Below are 6,393 nucleotides of genomic sequence, written 5' to 3'. Positions count from 1 at the left end.
TTCGCTCCGCGCCGCCGCTTCCCATCCTTGCACGTCCTTAGGACGCTCGGGGCCCGCTCCCCTGCTGCTTCGGAGCCGCGTGGGGCGGGGATGGGGACGGCGGTCGCGGAGGGTACGCGACACCGGAGCCCGGGCTGGGGCGGAGGGGCGGTCATGGGCTGGGGCGCGCGCACCGTGGGGCCGGCGTCCGGGCGCGCCCCCGGCCTCGCCGCCCCGCGCTCGCGGCGCCGCCTCCTCCCCACGCCGCCTGCGCGGTCCGGGGGCGGGGACTCGCCGCTGCGGAGGCCAGAGACGCGGCGGCGCGGGGTGCAAGCCGCGGAGCGGGCGAGGGCGCGAGTCCGGCGGCTGCCGGAGAGCAGCGGGCGTTCCTGGAGCCGGGCGGGCAGCGCTGAGGGGCCGCCGGAGCCGCGGCAGGAGGTGAGTGCGCGGCTCCCGGGCCGCCCTGGCCGCCTTCCCTCTCCCCCGTCCTTCCCGGCCCGGGGCCCGCGCCCTGGCCGCAGCCTGTCACCGGAACCCGCGCGGGGCCGGAGCCTTGGCGCCGGGGCCGCCGCCACCCCCAGGCCCCCGGCCGTCGCGAGGGGCTGTGCGAGGGCTCTCTGCCCCGGCGGAGGCCGGTCTGGGGCGTGCGGGGCCTTTCTTTTTTGTTCTCCGCTGTGTCACGCGCGTCGGCATCCGAAGTCGGAAGCGTGCAGCCCGAAGTCGCACTAGTGCGGGTCCCGCGGGCGTGACGGGCGCCGGGGGAGAGCGGGTGGCCGCCGCGCGCCCTCGCTTCCGCGTCCTGGCGCTCGGGCGCCCACGTTGGCAGAGGTCGCGTCCCGGCAGGTGACCGCGAGCTGGGCGCCGGGTCCCTGGGTCGCGAGCCGCCGCAGCATCCGGAGCCGGTCTCTGGGATGCTCCAGGTTCCGTCCTTCGTGTGTTTCCCACCCATGACTGTGTGGGGGCATCCACAGAACTTCTGCTCTGCTGTAAAAACTGTCTCCTGACTTTATATACCGTTTCTGTTTCACACCGTGTTTGATGTTTGTAATGATTTTTTCTTTTTTAGGTAAAGTAAGAAAATACCTACTTTGATGGATGTTCTTTTTAGCGGAATTTAAGGACCATTGTATTGGGAATGCGGTGATGTTGTTGGTCATTTTCAGATATCTGTTTTCCAAATTTGCCTAACCAAACTTGTGTGGCTTTTGTGGGTCTGAGATTTTCTTTGTCTGGTTTGGGGTCTCCAAGGCCCCAAGCTCGAAATTCTGCAAATGTTGAGGGACATTCCTGGGGGTAGGATTATTAAGATGTCCCACAGTCTGATGAAATATTTAACAGCTTTCGAGTGACTCTGTTTGGCTTACAGCCATCAGACTCACTCAAATTTAGGCACTTTTAGTATTTCTGAAATTTTTGGAGCATGAGACCGGGGAGCAGTGGAGTCTCTAGGCTGACTGGTCCTTGTGGGTCTCCTAGGGCATTCTGGCCTCTCCTGCTTGTGTTAAAGAAGATTAAGGTAAGCTTATGCACGGGAAGAATAATTTTATTTGTGAATAGAAAGCAGTAATTTAGTAAGATTTCTGTCCCTGGGCCAGAACTCAATTTTTAAGGTATCGGTGGTCAAAAAGACATTGAATTCTGAAGATGTTTAAAGAAAACTATCAGCTCTTCCAAATGTATTTTGTTCTCCTATGGAGAGGTTATCACATTTTTCCCCCATCAGTTTTGTTCAAAAATGAAGGACCAAGAATGAGAGGAAGGAGTAGTTGGGAGTGCGGGAGGGGGGGCGGGTAACAGATATGGATGACATTGCTGCTGGAGCAAAGGATGCCATCTCCTTTCTAATTGCTGGCCATGGGCCTAGTTATTGATGGGGGATGAAAAGATTTTGTATTTATGTTATTTTTTGAGGGGTGGGACGGAAACAGAAGTGGGGATGGTTGACGGTGTCTGGCCTAGGGGTTTGTGTGGCCACCTTCCCCCCAGCAGGGAGGAAACTGCTGACCTTATTGAAAATCCTGTGAATGTGCAGACAGGCTTTCTGCATCTGAAGCGCAAAGGGTAGAAAAGGCAGAGCCTGGGGAAGCACAGCCCCCTGGCTGGTACCTTAGTGAAGGGGAGCTTGAAGGTGGCCTAGCCTCCAGAGAAGGCCAGCCCCAGGAAAGGGAGGGCAGGAGGCCCAGATTAGGGATAGGAGGCCCCATGCCCTGGCTTTAATGTGGTTGTATTGTTTTATTACCTGTTTAACGACCTAAGGTGAGAAGTAACATCCCTCATTGGGATAAGGAAAAAAGAAACACTTCTTTTTTGGTTGTTGTTAAAGAAAAAAAAAAAAGCTAAAACAAAGTCTTAGTTTTTTGTTTTGGTTTGGTTTTGTGTGTGTATGTGTGTGTGCACGTGTTTGTGCATGTGTGCGCGCGCCCACAAAAGTAGGAAGAATGGTCTTGATATGTTTTGTCTGAACCTTTGAAAAGTGTGAGTGGTATTTCATTTGCCTGCTTCCTGCTTCCCGCTTCCTCTAGCAAAAAACATTCTTAGGTTGTGGTCATTTTCTTTTCTAGACTTTTCCAGTTAGTGATGACATTACATGAGAAAACTTGGCTTGAAGTTTCAGAAATGCTTACCAGGTTCCCAGGGAGTCTACTTTGTTTCACACAGTAATTTCCTACATTTCCAGGGGAAAAAAAAAAAAAAAGATCATGCCTTCTCTGATTGTTATAATATTTTGGTCTTATTTTTATAAGAACTTTAATAGAACTTCCCCTAGCTAAGATTTTGAAGATTAATTAATGCCTGACAGGAGGAAAAGATACGAAGAGTACTATATAATCTGAGCATGTTGATATAGACGGTAGTTTGCTGTGGTTTCCAAACTTTTTTGATCTTTATCATTACTTCAAAAAAGAAAAACTTGGGGTGCCTGGGTGGCTCAGTCATTAAGCATCTGCCTTCGGCTCAAGTCACGATCCTGATCCTGGGGTCCTGGGATCAGCCCCTTATCAGGCTCTCTGCTCAGCAGGGAGCCTGCTTCTCCTCACACTCCTCCTGCTTGTGTTTCCTCTCTCACCATCTCTCTGTCAAATAAAATCTTTATTTTATTTTATTTTTAAAATCTTTAAAAATAATAAGAAATAAACAAAAACTTAAAATTAATTCAGTGTTACGTATCAATTATCTCAATTAAAATGGTTAGCCCTGGCCTGTATGTTGCAAATTTATCAGTTAGGTGCACGTCCTGTTGTTACTGTCTCATATCTCAAGGCCCAGGATACCCTCAGGGCTGGATTCATGCTTAGTGACAGTGGGAGTAGACCCCTCTTTCATATACTCCTTGAATTGTAAGTATTTTTGGCCTGTTTCTTGTCAGATCTGATTGTATCACCATAGGTTTTACTTTGTGACATGGCTAACGCAGAACTGCATCAGAAACCTGTGCCTTCCCAGCGGTGGGTTTGTGTTTGCCCATGCTTACATTTATCAGAGTAAATTCAGTTCGTGCCTTTTATACGAATGGTAAAGCTTCCTAGTCTCTGTAAGGTTTAGTGTAGTTAGAATTTGTCTGCCCACCGCTCAGTGCCGAACTGAGTCAGAGGAGTTCTTCAGGGCCCTCAGAGGGTGGTGACTTGTGACCTTCAACAGAGAGACTTAAAATGCAGAGTCAGTTTCTACTCTTATTACCACTGTTAGTATTTATTTCATGGTAGTATAATAGAATTAGCATAATGTAATGTAGTATAAAATAACATAATTAGTATATGTATGTACTTGCAAGTTATTTTTATCTGATAGTTAAATTACTGAAACGTAGTTGCTCTCACACTTTTGGATACAAATTAATGTAACTCTAGGATTTTCTTCCCTCGCCCGATGGAGCATCTTCTTTGCCCTCCGGGAGGCGGTGCCCTGCTGGTGGACTCAGTTCTTACAGTCTGACAGCCGCAGATAAGGCATAAATGAAGAGTCATTGTGTCCTAATAAAAATTTATGGACGTCCAAATTTTAACTTCATGTGCTGTTCATGTATGAACTATTCTATTTTTTCAACCCTTAAAAACTGAAAACTTGGGGTGCCCAGGTGGCTCAGTTGTTAAGTGTCTGCCTTTGGCTCAGGTCATGATCCCAGGGTGCTGGGATGGAACCCCTTATCGGGCTCCCTGCTCAGCGGGAAGCCTGCTTCTGTTCCCTCTCCTGCTGTGTCTCTCTCTGTCAAATAAATAAATAAAATCTTTAAAAACAAAACAAACTGAAAACTAGGCGTATGGGCAGTGTACAGAAACAGGTGGCTGGCAGGATTCAGCCTTTGGGCTGTAGTTTGGCAACTCTTGAACTGGAGGAAAATTCGGGAGTTCCTGCCAAGATGTAGTCTTGGCATCCACATGGGATGTGGCCTTTCTTCAGAAAATTTCAAGTGTTGGAAAAAAACAGGATAAAATTTGGTTACTCTTGGGGCGCCTGGGTGGCTCGGTCGGTTAAGTGGCTGCCTTCGGCTCAGGTCATGATTCTGGGGTCCTGGGATCGAGCCCCATGTCGGGCTCCCTGCTCAGTGGAGAGCCTGTTTGTCTCTCTCCCTCTGCCTACCACTCTGCCTACTTGTGCGTGCTTTCTCTGTCAAATAAATAAATAAAATCTTAAAAAAAAAAAAAAAAAGAATTTGGTTCCTCTCATTCATTTTCACTTGTCCATCTCGCTCTTTGGTATTTCCACTGCATAATATTAAACGTGCACATGAATTTTTAAAAACTATTTATTTGAAAGGTTGGGGGAGGGGAGAGTGGGTTAGGGAGAGAGCAAGCCTGAGTAGGGGTGGAGTGGTGGGGGAGGGGCAGAGGGAGAGGGATAAGCAGACTCCCTGCTGAGCAGGAATCCCAGTGTGGGACTCAATCCTGGGACCCCGGGATCATGACCTGATCCAAAGGCAGAGGCCAAACTGACTGAGCCACTCAGGGACCCTGTCATGCACATGAACTTTAAAAGTTTTTTCTTCAAAAAGAGTTTGAGGTATAGTGGACATATGCTAGTCTTAGGTGTACAACGTAACAATTCAGTATTGGCGTGTGTTGCAAAATGATGAGCACAATAAATCTAGTTAACGTCTGTCACCACAGTTACAACATTTTTTCCTTGCAGTGAGAACTTGTAAGATGTACTCTTTTTTGCAACTTTGAGATATACAGTACAGTGTTATTAACAGTGATCACCATGTTGTTGAAGTTTTTTCATTTATAAACTGTCAGCCTCCAGAGTTGGGGAAACATGTTTATAATTGGAGATTGGGGTAGTGAGAGATTTTCTGCACTTCCTGGTAAGCTTTTGGAGCAATTTAAGGAGAGTGCTGTGGACCTGGTCATTCAACCCTCATGGTTTAGAGCAGGAGTTGATCAACTTCTCTAAGGGACCAGATAATTAGTATTTTGACCCGCTGAGTCCGAATAATAACCCCACGAGTAGCTTTGGACCAGCTCTGCTGCGTAGCCAGAAAACAGCTGTGGCTGTGTTTACAAAACGGGCCTGTGGGCCTGGTATGCTGACCCCTGGCTTGGGGACATTCTTGGGGCATGGCAGGGTATTTTTAAACCCTCAGAAAAATGTTGGTGACCGAATCCTTCACCTGTGCAGAACAGGGAGTTCTCAGGCCTGTGTGCTCACTGCCGAGGGTCTTGTGGACTTCCTGCTCAGACTCTCCAAGGTCCAGGTGAGGCCGTTTCCTCTGAGAAGGAAGAAAGGTGCGACTCTCCTGCTAGAGCAGCTGTGTTGTTTCTGCAGGGGTCACGCTGGTGTAACACGATGTTCTGATTCGATTACTCTCTTGTACAGTATTTGCCTGTGTGACTAAAGACCTACCAGGCCATAGAGCGTGTGAGTCTTGATCTTAGGGTTGTAAGTTCGAGCCCCACGTTGTGTGTAGAGATTACTTAAAAATAAATTCTTGGGGCACCTGGTTGGCTCCATTGGTTGTGCTCTTGATTTCAGCTCAGGTCATGGTCTCAGGGTCACGAGATTGAGCCCCACGTCAGGTTCTGCGCTGAGTGTAGAATCTGGTTAAGATTCTGTCTCTCCAGGGCGCCTTGGTGGCTCTGTCGGTGAAGCAGCTGCCTTCTGCTTGGGTCATGATCCCAGGTGTCAGTGCTCCTTGCTCGGTGGGGAGTCTGCTTGTCCCTCTGCCCTACCTCCTACTTATGCTGTCTCTCAAATAAATAAATGAAATCTTAAAAAAAAAAAAAAAAATTCTCTCCCTCTGCCTATCCTGCCCCGGCTTGAGTGCTCTCTTCTGGCTCTCTTAAAACAAACAAACAAAACAACCTACGTAGAAATAAGGAAATGAGGGGCGCCTGGGTGGCTCAGTGGGTTAAGCCGCTGCCTTCGGCTCAGGTCATGATCCCAGGTCCTGGGTTCAAGCCCCGCATCGGGCTCTCT

At 48.9% G+C, this 6,393-nt stretch overlaps 1 protein-coding gene across 2 annotated transcripts in view; it reads left to right on the top strand.

Moving 5' to 3' along the window:
- The first annotated feature begins 288 nt into the window (after positions 1–288).
- LOC111153486 (golgi membrane protein 1) overlaps positions 289–6,393 on the top strand; it is a 59,311-nt gene continuing 53,206 nt past the window's right edge. The window contains exon 1 of one of the 2 annotated variants that reach the window (XM_022512529.1): positions 289–417. The gene's annotated coding sequence lies outside the window, so the exon portion shown is untranslated. The remainder of the gene's footprint in view (positions 418–6,393) is intronic. The other variant, XM_022512528.1, reaches the window with a different exon arrangement.

This window comes from Enhydra lutris, unplaced genomic scaffold, assembly GCF_002288905.1.
Source record: "Enhydra lutris kenyoni isolate GAN:26980312 unplaced genomic scaffold, ASM228890v2 scaffoldscaffold33, whole genome shotgun sequence".
NCBI classification, from domain to species: domain Eukaryota; kingdom Metazoa; phylum Chordata; class Mammalia; order Carnivora; family Mustelidae; genus Enhydra; species Enhydra lutris.
This window is presented reverse-complemented; position numbering and strand designations above follow the sequence as displayed.